The sequence below is a fragment of the Suricata suricatta genome, chromosome 7 (assembly GCF_006229205.1).
Source record: "Suricata suricatta isolate VVHF042 chromosome 7, meerkat_22Aug2017_6uvM2_HiC, whole genome shotgun sequence".
Classification (NCBI taxonomy): Eukaryota; Metazoa; Chordata; class Mammalia; order Carnivora; family Herpestidae; genus Suricata; species Suricata suricatta.
Genome location: NC_043706.1, coordinates 23,781,340 through 23,795,617, shown reverse-complemented (window position 1 = coordinate 23,795,617; position 14,278 = coordinate 23,781,340). Strand labels below are relative to the sequence as shown.

Genomic DNA, 14,278 nt, shown 5'->3' with positions numbered 1-14,278 from the left:
CCAGCAATCCCACTTCTGGATATATATCTGAAGGAAATAAAATCAGTGTCTTGAAAAGCCCATTGCAGCATTATTTACAGTAGCCACAACAATACAAACAACTTAACTGTCCATCAACAGATGAATGGATAAAGAAAATGTGATATATATATATATGATATATTTATATGACATATATATAAATGTGATATGTATATACACACAATGGAATATTGTTTAGCCATAAGAAAGAAGGAAATCCTAACATTTGAAACAACATGGATAAGCCTTGAGGACATTATGCTAAATGGGATAAACCAAACACAGAGAGATAAATACTATGTGGTATCACTTATATGAAGAATGAAAAAAATTTTTTTGAACTGGCAAGTGTGAGGCTGTAAAGAAAGAGGACCAAGTCAGAATCTCTCGTGGTTTGGACATCTATGATATGCACAGAGACCAGGGATTGTCCATTATTATCCATGCTCACCTTCTTCCCAAGAAGAACAGAACCCACATTTTTAGTTGGGTACAGGATTATTTATTATTGCATTATTTATTGTTTATTATTATGAAGACTACATATCCCAGCTTCCCTTGTCACTAGGTGTTGCCATGGGACTAAGTTTTTTCTTAGAGATGTGAAAATAGTTGTCATGTAATTGCTTCCAGGAACCTGTCCTAATAGACATTTGGCATGTCTCTATTGTCTTACTTTTTTGTCCCATGTTCCATCCTGCTTCCTGGAATTCTGATGTGGAAGGCTGGAGTTAAAGTAGCCCCCTTGGACCACAAGTATGGATGCCACACTCTAAGGATGAAATAATAGAGGCTGGCATGGGGCCAGGGCTCTAGATGACTTGTGGATCCACCGTACCAGCCCTGAACTGCTGGCATGAGGGAGAGATGAATTTCTATCTTATTTAAGCCACGGTCACTATGGGTCTCTGTTGCTTGCAGCCAAACCTAATTCCAACTGACACAGTGCGAGGAACAGCAAACTGGGAAGAACTGGCCAGAGAGTTTGAACAAGAGTAATTCAGTGTCATGGAAACCAAAAAGCAGAATTTCGGAGCAGTGACCCACAGTGTGGAAGAGGATGAGGCCAAAGACACTATATTTGACAGCTTAAAGGTCACTGGTGGTTTTAAGTAAACACTGTCCAAGGTTAACTGCAAACCAAACCATCTGAAAAGCCTCTTCACAGCATCTGCAAACACTCAGGACCTGTGAACGGACCTACATCTTGGGATCTGGAAGATGCCTATATATTGTGAAGAGAAAAATACTTGCAAACGCACATCTGCAAAAACTATCAGCCTTGAGGAAATTAGAGGCCATCATCACTGTGAGAAAAGGTTGTTATTTAAAGGAGTGTTTCTGGCAGCGAGGGTGGAGAATGGATGAAGGACAAGGGTCTTCTCCATGGCACCTCTTACCAGTTGGCTAATGCTCTCTGGTCCTTCAGATCTCAGCCTAGAGCCCCGTCCTCAGATAGACAGTCCCCTGACTCCCCTGCTGTAGGCTCTTATAGCTCCCTAAACTCGTCCTCTGTATCCCTCCTTGTTTAATATCTGCCTTCCTCAGTAGCTTCTTCGAGGCCTTGGACCCTGTCTGGTTCATTCACTGCTGTGTCTTCAGGGCCTCGCTGAGCATCTGGCAAAGAACAGCTGTTCAATCGAGTACATGACGTTTCTCCTCGCGGTGCTGGCACCAAACTGTTGGTATTTTGCTTTGCTTGTTTCTTGTGCTTGAAGACACACTGTGAAATTGCTTCTTTTGGCTTCTCCTTGTTTTCATCCTGAGAACTGATGAAGAGAGAGGGAAATGTGGAATTCCTAGTTAATGTCTACACCTATGTTAGGATGGTTGGTATCTTACTTAATTCCTATCCCCTCACTGAAGGCACCAGGGAGCCATTTAGTACGCTAAGACTGTGTGGTACTCAAGGGTGTCTCAGAAGATGGAGGAGTAAAAGAGGCTTCTGAAGTTTCCCCCAGAGTACCTGCCAGGGTGGAGGCACTCTATAAAGCACTCTAGATCGATGTCTATTAGAACATTAATTCAGATCCAGAGAAAGAGAAGCATTCCAATTCCTCACATTCTGGCCTTTACTTCCCCTCAAGACTTATCTCCTCAGCTCCTCCACCCAGTGAGAGCCATCACTCTTCCCCAACACACCTTGGGCGCCTCCAGTTCTGTGCCCTGGCTCAGGTGGTTTCCCCTCCTGAATGTCCTCTCTCTCCCTGTCCCTGCCTCCCAATGCTACCCGTTCTCAAGACTCATATTAAATGCCACCCTCTCGGGGGGGGGGGGGGCTTCCCTGGTCACCCAGTCCAGGCACACATGTTTGTCCCCTGACCTCCAACAATGCCTACTCTCTGATGTTCCTTTGAAAATTAGCACATTCTGTCTAGTGGTGTTCGCCTGATTTTCAGATGGGTATACAGCTTCCTGAAAGGGTGCTGCCTTGACCTTCTGCATAGCCTGTGAGTATAGCCTTATACAAAGTAGATATCAGGAAATAGCTGTTAGTTGACCATTCCTTAGCTCTGCTCTCCATTTGCTGAAGCAGAGAAAACACACACATATGACATCAGTAAGCCTTGCCTGCCCCTGCTTCCATGGCTTCTCATCTTGGACTGTCAGACATACTACAAGTTGCAGGGACCTTAATTTATTTTCCTGTCTCAAAAAACAAAAACAAAAACAAAACCCAAACCTGCTGTGTCTAGTAGCTTCTAAGCCATAGTAGATGATTATAAGTAAGATGTATGGAATTATCAGCAAGCTTTAAATAAACACATAAATTTCAGTGTCTCTTCTTATTGGATTTTCTGACATGTTGAAATTGATCTGACATCTCATTGAAATGTAAACTATAAACTAGCCTCTGAGGCTCTTAAATCAGAGGTGGGAATAGAGATAATAGAGTGGTTAGCACCTTTGAGAAGCATATCTATTTGATAGAATGGTTAGCTGGTAATATTTTGTCAGCCAAAAAAAACCCAAAAAACAAAAAACAAAAAAGACAGCTTCATTTGCACCGGGCTGCAGTGATTGCCTCTCAGCGGCTCCTCCTTTGTCTCCTCTCCAAACTGGAGGCTTTGGACTGAGAACAGTGAGGATAGGCCACAGTCAGAAGTAACTCTTCTTATGACATAACTCAGATTCTCATCATCAAATGCTCCTTTTGCAGCCATTCCTCATAGTGACTGTATTAGTCAGGATTTTCCAGAGAAGCAGAACAGAGAGAGATTTATGAAAGGAATTGGCTCACATGGCTGTGGAGGCTGAAAAGTCCCATAGTCTGCAGTTTGCAAGCTGGACAGCCAGGAAAGCCCATGGTAAAATTCAGTCCAAGTCCAAAGTCCTGAGAACCGATGGTATAACTCCTAGTCCAGGGGCAAAGTCCTGAGAACCATGGGCCTGTTGGTATAAGTTCCTTATGTCCCAAGGCCCAGAAGCTCCAATGTCCATGGATAGAAGATGAGCATTCCATCTCAAGAAGGAGTTAATTTACCCCTCCTTTGCCTTTTTGTTCCATTGGGGCCCCTGGTGGATTGGAACATGTACACTCACATTGATGAGAGTGGATCTCTTAGTCTATTGAATTAATTGCTTCCAGAAACACCCTTCCAGAGATAAGAAATATTATCTAATCAGCTCTCTGGACATCCCCTGGCTCATTCAAGTTGATACATGAAATTAACCATCACAGTGACAATCCCAGTATCTCATTTTAATTGCATTAGTATCTCATTTTAAGCAATTTGGCTAAGTCAGAAACATGGTCCTTTATGTAAAACACCAAGTTATTCAGAGATTGGAGAGATGCACGTTTAATAATGGCAGGGGTAATACAGGCACAGGTGGCTGTCACGAAGGTCTTGGGACACACCTTACAATGATGTCAGTGCACTAACTTATACTAGCACACCGGCCATGATTTCTCAAGTAGTGTCCTAAAAGACAGCCTTCTTCTCTCTAGGTGATAAGCTTGAACTTGGACTCTGCTAAACCTCTTCCATGTTTTAAACTGTTATCTTTGTTTTAAGGGATCATGTTTGCTATAATGGATTATGGATTGATAATCTCACACTGTTATTGAAAGCTTTCTTGCTGAAGCAAGTTGAGTCAGAAATTACTGATGATTTCTTAGGGACAGATATTAGAACCAGTCTAAACTACAACCTCAAGGACAAATTTCACAGATTAAAAGAAAAGGAAATAATTCCCTTCTGACAGGAGGAATAATCCTAACACAGAAATCACTGGGTATCCTGATAGCACATATCTAAATAGATAGTGAAATCATGTTTCCCCTTTTTATCTGCAAATAGAATAAAAAAGAATTTTGGAAGCACTTGGTTGTCAAAGAGATGATGGAAAATCCTGAGAAGGCAACCCAATGCCCTTTACTTAGCTGGAGAAACTCAGGAGACCTTGCTTATTAAAAAAAGGTTCCAAGACTGACAGAAAGCTCTTTGCCAGGGTTTTTGCCACAGAAAGTCCCAAACAGGTCCAATATGAAGAAAAATTTGACATGATTTAGACAGTTGCACCCTCCACTCATCAACAAGAGATAAATTAAGTCACAATTGATAGTAGTTGGCTGTTTTCTTTTTCTTTTCTTGAGTCATACAAAGTGATATTTTTCATTAAGGTATACAACGTGATGATTTATATGTATACGTTGTGAAATAATTACCTCAATCAAGTTAATTAACACATCCATCACTTCACATAGTTAACCTTTTTGGGTGGTGAGAACACTTATGATCTACTCTCTTAGCAAATTTCAAGTGTGTTATACAGTATTGTTAACTGTAGTCACCCTGGTGTACATTAGATTCACAGAAGTTATTCATCTTATCTCTGAACATTTACACCATTTGACCTATATCTCCCATTTCCCCCAACCACCAAGCCCTTGCCAACCAGCATTCTACTCTGCTTTTATGAGTTCAGCTACTTTCTTTTTGATTCCACAAATGTAAGTGGTGCCATACATCTTTTGTCTTTCTGTGTCTGGCTTATTTTACTAACAGGGGTAAGGAAGAAAATACAGTCTCAAGGGAATAATAGGTTGAATAAAAATGTATGGTTCTCATTCCCTGGATGGGTGGACTTTAAATTTTTTTTTATTGCTTGCCCCTGGCGGGGGGCGGGGGGGAGTTTAAGAAACCAGGTACCTGTTCTAACATCTCGAAGTTAACACTTAAAAATTTTCCTTCAGTTCAGATAGCAGCAAAGAATGTCATTTCTAGTATGTTATAAATATTTATATTTTCAAATAAAATGGTTACATGTCTGACTTAATTGTGCCCATCTAAATGCCACACTGCCACCAGCATAGCTGTTCTCTAACAAAGGGTTTTTGCAACATTTCTTTTATTCCTTCTCATATTTTTATCCCACTCTCCCTGAAGAATTTTATTCCATTGTAGATTCTTGTGCTTGAAAGTCTTTCATTGTTAACCCTATCATAGTTTCCCATAACAAACTATTTACACAAACTGAAATAAGATGTTAAACTATTTCCTGTGAAGTTAAGCTGGGGAAAGTACTCTCTTTCCTGGATTATGCTAGTGCAACATTGGTTGAACCACATGCACCCCCATGCCTTTCTTGGGTAATGTGGAGGGAAGGACTCCTGTGAGAAAGGAGGAGGAAAGAAGGGCTGGTGTGATCAGGGCCATTCATTCTGAAGGAGACAAATTTAGAAAGGAGTTCTGTGGTAGGTGAATCAGTCCTACTTTTCTATAACATCGCGTAGCCATACCTTCACCGTGGTCTCGTGGTGGCTGGAGTATGCTTCCCACTCATGGCCTCCAGCATGGTTTAGTGACTTGCTTCAGTGGACAAATGTGAGCAGAAGCTTGAAAAGTACTTGTCCAGTTTGGTTTGAGTTCTAGTGCTTCCGCAGTTACAGTGAGAAGAAAACGCTCCAGGTAGCGGCTGCCTTCCTCTGGGCCCCAAATAAGATACAGAATTAGGCTGGTACAGCCGGTGCCCATCACATAACATGGTAGGGAAAATGAAAATATGGGGCATCAGGATTCAATCCTTCTTTCTCCTGGCTCACCACCTCCATCCATGGTGGATGGGCAACACTCAACAGGTGGATACCTCCATGCAAGGGTGTACTTGGTACCTGGATTGGGAGTGAACAAGAAATCCCTGCCCATTGCCCACCAAATGTGGCATGACACTGCCAGTCTGAACAGCCACCACTTTGCCCCACCTAAAGACACTGCCGAGAATGTGCCTGAATGGCCCTCTCTGTGCTCATGTCCAGAACCCCATGGGGACAAGAGGCAGCAGTGGTCACTGGGCACGACTGGAGAGCTGATGGCTGAATACCTATCCAGGAGGGCGGGGAGATGGGAGAAGACAGTACCCTGTGTGAATTGAGGCTTGAAGCCCTTGGAGCATGCACCAGCTATTGAGCTGACTACCTTCAGACTCCACTCAAAAAACATGAATGTCTTGGGTCCATCCCAGAGCATTAAAGCCCAAGTGTAAGGCTTGAGTGTAGGGCTCTGTAAAATTTCACTGATCGCACCACCTGGAGCCAGCCCTGGCCTAGCAAACTGCAGACCTACAGCCTAAGTAGGGGCATCCCACCTGCCTCATAGCTGCTCTGAGGATGAACGGTTGTTATTGTGGGTCACTGTGTGATGGGGTGCTCCATTCCACAGCATTATTGTGGCAGTGGCTGAATGACACAAGTTGTGTTCTCATGGAAATTGGTTCTAAAATTTGGTTTCACTAAAACCACCCATGCCTATTTGCCCCTTGGGAAGTCTTCACAGGCTCTCCAGGATACAGGTAGTCCAATTTGAGGTCTGCTAGCCTAGAAATCAAAGGTTGGGTGGAGCAGGAGGGAGTGTGTGAGACAGCCAAAAGGGCAGAGAGTTGTGGTCAGCAAGTGGGATCCTGCAACTGGTGAGGTCAGGGGAAGGGTAAGTCTGGCGAATGCCTTGCTGGAGAATGGAGGCTCTGACCTGGGAAGGCAGGGTGCAGAGATACTGTGGCGCCAGTGGTGCTGTGGGTCCCAGTGGACACTATGTCACCCATAGTGTCACTGAGAGGTGATGCACGTGGGGTTATAGTCATATAGGCAACCTTCTCTGCTAGTCCCTTGCGCTTACTCACGTGACAGCGGCCATTGTCTCCTGAGGGCTTTTCTTTCCTCATCTGTACCTGTGCTACAGAGTCATTCTGCAAATTCCACACATAATCCACAAAAAGTCTTCAGCACAATACCTACCATTTGTAGGCACTCAGGAAATATTAGCTGTTTACTATTGTGCAAGATGATGGGAGTTAGGTAACCTGTATTAGTTTCCTGTGGTTGTTGCAACAAATTAGCACAAACTGGGTGGCTTGAAACAACAGAAAAGTGTCCTTTCACAGTTCTGGAGGCTGGAGGTCCACAGTTAAGGCGTTGTCAGGGCTGCTCTCCTTCCAGGTTCTTGAGGGGGAAATTCCACTCCTTGGTTCTTCCTCCCTCTGGTGGCTGCAGAATTCCTTCCTTTACATGGGACCCCATCTCTCTAGCTTCTGCCTCCTTTGTCACACTCCCTCCTCCTCTTCTGTCTCTCCCTGTGCCTCTGATGATGAGCATTGTTATTAGATTTTGGCCCACCAGGAAAATCCAGGATGCTCTCCTCCTCTCAAGATCCTTAACTTCATTACATCTAGGAAAAGACCCCTTTCCCAAAGAAGTGCACATTCACAGGTTCCAGGGGTTAGGGTATGGACACATGTTTTTGGGGGGACATCATGCAGCTCATGGCAGTGCTCTTGTCTCTAATGAAAATGCTGGCAGCACCAGCTGGCAAGAAAAGGCAACCTGGCAATTCTTCCCCTCCCAGATATACAAGATATAGATAGATAGCCTACATCTTTAGGCATAGGGCTTCAAGGGAGGCACCATTCATGGAAAACATCAGGCTTCACCAGAGTCAGAAGGAGGAGGCATGTAACCGAAGTAGTAACCCCCAATATAGCAGATTCCTGATGGGACCCAGTGTATGCCGCATTCAGAAGATGGACTAGTGCAGGGGAGTGGAAGATATTCAGGAAGGTGGAATGAGAAAATGCTAGGGAATGTGTGTGAAGGCTGAGAGAATGGAAGCCAAAGCTAGTGAATCAACAGTCGGTACCTGTCCCACACCACCCTTAGCAGAGCCTCCTCCCACTTTCCATTCACTTCACCACTCCAACCCCTCGCCTTGAGCTCTCCAAACCAAATCTGTTCTTGCAAAACTCTAAGTGTCTTTGAGTATCCGTAAGCATGGTGTTGGCTTGCTTTGGTGTCTGGAGAGTGAGTGGCTGAACTTTTACCAATTTTATATTTTCATCTGCAATATCACTATGCAACCCTTACAGTAAGAGAATGTTTTTCTTTTCATAATTGATACCATATCTATATCAATGTAGTTAAATATATCTCACTAAGCTATTCCCACTCTTTATCCCATGGGAAGCATTGTACTAATGAAAGGCTTCAAATCAACCCTGAAGGGAATGATTACAGTTTACAGATCATTGGGCTCTCAGTTGGGATAAGTTATCACATATTATTTGCATATGTAAAGGCCACCCTAGGAATACTCTGGCTTCTCCCTTTTTGAATTAATATTTGGAAGGAAGAAACAATTAAATTCATCTAGAAAGGGTGATCTGGAAAGTCTGTAGTTGGCTTTAAGTTCTGAAGAGAAATTATGAAGTGTAGTTAGGTCAAGAGAGTGGAGAGGAGATCTTGTAAAGGAAAAGCAGTGTATAAAATTAACTTCTAACTTTTTGGGGGGAGGATGTTATTGACTTCTTTGAGGATCTGTTGGAAACTGGATTCTTTCCCTAGAGAGACTCACATAAACATATACATACAAAATCCCACACGGAGCCTCACAGAGTACTCAGTCACCAAAAGCCCACCCACAGGGCTCCTAGGGATGGATCCCTGGGGCCCAGTTCAGAACAGACTCCAAGAGTAATAGAGACACCACCTCCACTGGAAGTGATGGTTGAGATGGGAGAAAAGAAGAGGTTGGAAAACTAGGGAGGGAGGCTCGAATGACAAGATTCAGGGAACATAGCTGCATTCCGGAGTAGGCATGTTAAATGTTTTGACAGGTTGCACACCAAAGATCAGGGATCCCAGGTGGTAGATCAGTCAACTTCTTGGCTTTAATGGTCTCATAAGAGAAATGGGAACGTTCTCAGGGTCAGCAAGAAAACAAAGTGAGATAATATAGTGGAAGTGTTTTGTAAACCTTTTAGTTTACAAAGTCTCAAATGGAGGTTCAGGAAGATTAACCTGGTTATGACCTGATGGGTATATGCCCTTATAGTCCTCAATGAGGGATCAGAAAACATGTAATGTGGCTTCAAACTATTAGTTGGGGTAAGAGAATGAGAATAGTCATGGACATATTACAAAGTAAACCAAGTGGAATGAACTTACCATTTTTGAAATAAGGGGTAATATGCCAGGTAGATTATTACTTTTTAGTTTGAATGGAACGGTCTTGAGTGAGATCAAGAAGAAGATAATAAATGTTAATTCTGAAAGCCCCTGAATTTTTCCAGAGGTCATTCTTCCAAAACCAGATGGTACATGAATTAGATTTTCTGTGAATTATAGAATATTAAATTTTATAACCAAACCAAATTGGTGTCTTATGCCTGGAGCCAATGCACTTTTGAATCTATTGGGAATAGCTTAGATTATCTTAACTATTGATTCATGAAAAAGGTTTTGGCAAATGGTCTCAGACAAAGAATCAAGCCAGAAACAGCATTTGTCATACCAGATGGGTTGACTCACCCTTTGGACTGAAAAATTCACCTGTCTGTTTGTGAGAACTGCCTGTTGGTCTATTAGATGGAACAGGGACATTTGTTATAACATATATCAATGGGTGAATCTTGATTACTCAATGTATATGAGCTTCTGGGATGCTTCAATTTGCTGCTGAATGTTATCTACAAAGCTGGTCTTTAAGAGAAACTTAATAAAAACATATTTGGACTTCCAAGGCCAGCTATTTGGAAGAAGAGATGGAAAATTGGTCCATAGCCACATTGGGAGAAAGAAGTCATATATGAGGTTGAGGGTGTACTACCACATGTGAGAGACAAGTGAGATCATCTACTCTCCAGGAGAGTAAATAAGAAATTGTCCCTTTTTGGGGGCCACAACAAGACGTTGGTGTCTTAACACCAAAGGTAACTCCCTAAAAAGTTATTTGGATTCCAAGTTGTAAAGATTACTCTTCCTTCAGCTTTCCCCTGGTTGTCTCATGCTCATCATTTAAAGTTCAGCCCAAATGTCACCTCCTACCTGAGTAGCTCCCTACCTTCCCCACCCCTGTCCTGTCACCTGGACACTGTGTCATATTACTAATTCCTGTTATCTGTTTAGGGTCTGCTTCCTTCCCACAAAGGATCTTGTCTGTCTTGCTCTTTATAGTTGTCTCAGCCCCTACCACACAGTTGACCCATATTTGTCAAATAGATGAATTTGCAGAGCTCTTGAAACCTTGAAACAAACTCTGATTTGCTTACCAGGTCTTAGAGTCCCAGTCCTTCCATATTACTTATTCTGACAAGTCTTTTAGATTCTATACCTGTAAGATATCTTCCCTGTTCCTGCTGCTGCTGCTGCTGCCCTACATTCAGAGTTTCCTTACATGTGGACCACCGTGTGCAATGACCTCTGAAGGGTTCTGCCTGCCTTTGCTCTCTCCATCCACTCCAGGTCACTCTCTAAACCCTGTGCTGGATCAATTTTCAATTTCCTATTCAAAAAATTAAGCCATCAGTCTGACTTTCATGTATCCCCCAAATCTGTCCCTGTTTTCCATGTTCTTTGTGTACCCTTTGACTCAATTCAGTCAAAATTCTTCTCCCTTTCCATACATAGCCTGGATCTTCCTGCATCTGCATCTCTGCTCAGGTGGGTCTCTTGCCCAAATATTAGCCAACTTTCAGACCCAACTCAATCTCCTCCAAGAAGCTATTCTGAATTTCACTAAACTGAAAGGGACCCCTGCTTCTTTCAATTTCTCTAACACTACTATTTGTTCCTCTTTTAAAGTATGCAACACTTTATATAAATGCCTGGCCTCCTCCACTAGACCACGAAGTAGTTGGGGGGTAGCACTGCATCTTATCTCTAGTGCACGAAGCACAGAGTCTCCCACATAGGAGCTACTCTACAAGTGTCTCAGAACACAGGACCATTCTGAATTCTTGTTTGGGTTCAGTTTTATTTTAAGGATAAGAAAATGCAAAACATTCTGGAATATATTATGATTATTGCCAAGGGAAAGAAATCTGTCTCGTATTTGAAGAGCTGCCTAGCCATAGATTGTGGTTGGGATATTAAAAACAATCACACAGAACTTTACAGTTTGTAACGGGCTCCACTTCATTTGATCTCACGAGCTTGTAGGGTGAGCCGACATATTACAGATGTCCCCAGTTCAGAGCTAAAGAACCAGAGACATGGGCAGGAGAAATTACATGAGGTGGAAGAGGGAGTAGGTGGTAGGGCTGGAACTCACCTCTGGTGGCTTCTCGCCTTGTCCACTGCTGTCCTCCAGTCCTTGTCATGAGGTGGCTGGAGATTCTGATAAACTAACTTCATTTTAAAGAGATAGTCCCTGAAACTCCAGTATTTCCAGATAAGCATTCATCCTGGGCAAGAAAGATTGAAGGTAAATGAGCTAAGCTTTCAATTCCAGGTGCTGGAATAAAGAACAGTTTAAAAAGTGGTAGAGTTTGAGTAGACCATGACTGAGACATTTTGTAAGTTAAATGGAAAGGATGCTTACCTGTGAATTAGAAGCTGGTCAAGCATAGGCATCCTTGTGCTGGACTCCTTGTGTCTCATAGAATATCAAAGGCAACCAGAGGTAAGAGGAAGAGTTCAGGCATCAGACCTACAGAAGCCTGGGCTCAAGCCCCAGCCTTACTACTTCTGACTGGCTAGCTTTGACGGAATGGCTGTCTGGCCTATCTTTCCTTGTCTGTAAATGAAACAGTCATCATAATCATGTCTCAGCACCATTAATCCATCATCCCATTCAGTTCTCTCCAGATGCTGAGAACTAGATATTTTACTTACTTGTTGGTTGGTTTTTGTTACTATTTTTTACTTGTTTCTCATTCTATAGATAAGGAAATGCTGAAGCAAGAAGCTGAACCCCCGTCCACTCACTCACTGTCCCATGTGCCAGCTTCCATCCACAGAACCCGGGATCGGAAGACCCACCCCAGCAGGGTTCATGTGAAGGTTAGATACGAAAATGTGTTTGAAGTGTCAAGATGATATTAATTAGATCCCTTCTCGTGTTTTAAAATAAATGTTTGTGAATAAATATCTCCAGGTATCTGTATTTCTTTAAATCATGTTTGAATTATAAGCCCTTTGTTTAATGATAATGATTAGTCAATCAAGTTTATGTTTATACTCAGTTTTTTTTTTTTTTCATTCCTGGGGAAAGCTTATGGTCAGAACCTGAGGCAGAGCTGAGCACAGCCCTCCACCAGCGGCAGCAGAGTATGCAGCTGAGAAAGGCCCTAGGAAGCAAAGAGCCTTTGAAGTTCTGCTCTTACAAAACAAACCTATAAGAGGTGGTGTATCTCCTAAGCATGGTAATGGATTGCCTTGAAACTGGTGTCTGCTTCGCTTTTCTGTTTGCTTTATTTTTTTTAAGATATCAGTGTCTGTTCTTTTCTTGTTTTCTTTTTGTTTTTTAACTTTTTATTTTAATTCCAGTTAACATACTGTGTTACATTACTTTCGGGTGTAGCAATTCAACAATGCCACACATCAGCTCCATGTGAATGTTTAATGGAGAGTTACAGAAGCTAATTAAAGGGGGCAAAAACCCTGAAGAGAATATTATACTGGAATTGTTGATGGGTCTAGAAAGGCTCAAAGCTGTGTTTAACATAAATGTTTCATCAGATTGTTTTACCCTCCCTAATGATCATTCTAGCATCCACGGACTAGAGAACATTCCAGAGGGGACCTGCAAGAGGGCAGAACTACAAGATGAACAAGACCAGGAGTCAGCCCTGTTCTGAATCTTTGCTCTAGCTTGTATTAGCTGGGTAATCTTCGACCAATGCCCTTACACTCTTGCAGCCTTGTGGCAGAGAAGTCTGTGCTTTCTCAAACCGTTTCCTTTTCTCTGGCCACACAGGAGAAGCCAGCATGGTCCTGTGACTGATTCTGGCCAATGGGATGGATGTACATGGTACATCCAAGGCTGTGTTAAAATGCTTTTGTGTTGCCACTGGAAGTCTCCCGCACCCCCAAATAATTATGTTTTTCTAATACAAAAAGTATGACATACTTACTGTGAAAAATTTGGAAACAATATTAAAATGAAGATCTAAATGATCACTATTAATGGAATGGCATATTTCTTAAGGAAATCATATTTTTACCTAGTTGAGAACACAATGCCCATATGATTCTCTATCCAGTATATTTTTATGCTTGCCATGATCATAAGCATTTCTCCATGTCACTAAAATTTATTTATTAGACCTTACTTTCAGGAGTTCCATAATATTCCATTATAAGGATGTGCCATAATTTTCCTAACCAATTCCTTTTCTTGGATAGTTAGATTGTTTCTAGATTTTCAGTTATACAACACACAGCAATGGCTGTACATGTAAACTTTGGATTGCTACCTTTGCAGTCTGAATTCTTTAAGGGGATTCAGGTTTTAGACTCGGATAATATGTGGAAAACCATTACATGTATCAGAAACGACCTGATTACTGAAATGTAACCGCATCAGGAGATCAACTGTGGAAACTGGGCTGTAGAGGCCCTGGAGGAGGTGGTTGAGATTCTTGAAAGAGACTGAGGGAAATTCTTTCCTGCACCAGCTCCAGGGAGAGGGCACAGCTGTCTGAGCATGAGAGACAATGGAGAATCCTCCTTCCAGTTTTCTTTGAGGGTTAGGCAAGCCCTTTTCCTTGGGAGAGTCTAGCCTCACGTTTCATGAGCTAGTGGCAATGCTGCCTTGCCATACTTTTTGAGTGTTACTCCTTTTTACTCATTTATTTTTTTTTTACCCACACCTGAGTTTTTTAAATTGAGCTATAATTAACATGCCCTAACATCCACTCTTTTAAAGTATATAATTCAATGGTTTTAATATAATCACAAGGTTGTGCAACCATCACCATTATCTAACTCCAGAATTGCATCCCCATCAGCAGCTCTTCTCTCACTGTCCAAACCCTTAAATCC

General features: G+C 42.3%; 1 long non-coding RNA gene across 5 annotated transcripts in view; it reads left to right on the top strand.

Moving 5' to 3' along the window:
- The window catches only part of LOC115296520, a 122,048-nt gene extending 108,668 nt beyond the window's left edge, over window positions 1-13,380 (top strand). For 3 of the 5 annotated variants that reach the window (XR_003910911.1, XR_003910910.1, XR_003910907.1), the window contains 2 exons: window positions 12,177-12,295; window positions 12,507-12,682. This is a non-coding gene — a long non-coding RNA (uncharacterized LOC115296520). Of the gene's footprint in view, window positions 1-12,176; window positions 12,296-12,506; window positions 12,683-13,004 lie in introns of those variants that run through there. The other 2 variants (XR_003910909.1, XR_003910908.1) reach the window with 2 other exon arrangements.
- Window positions 13,381-14,278: the final 898 nt, after the last annotated feature.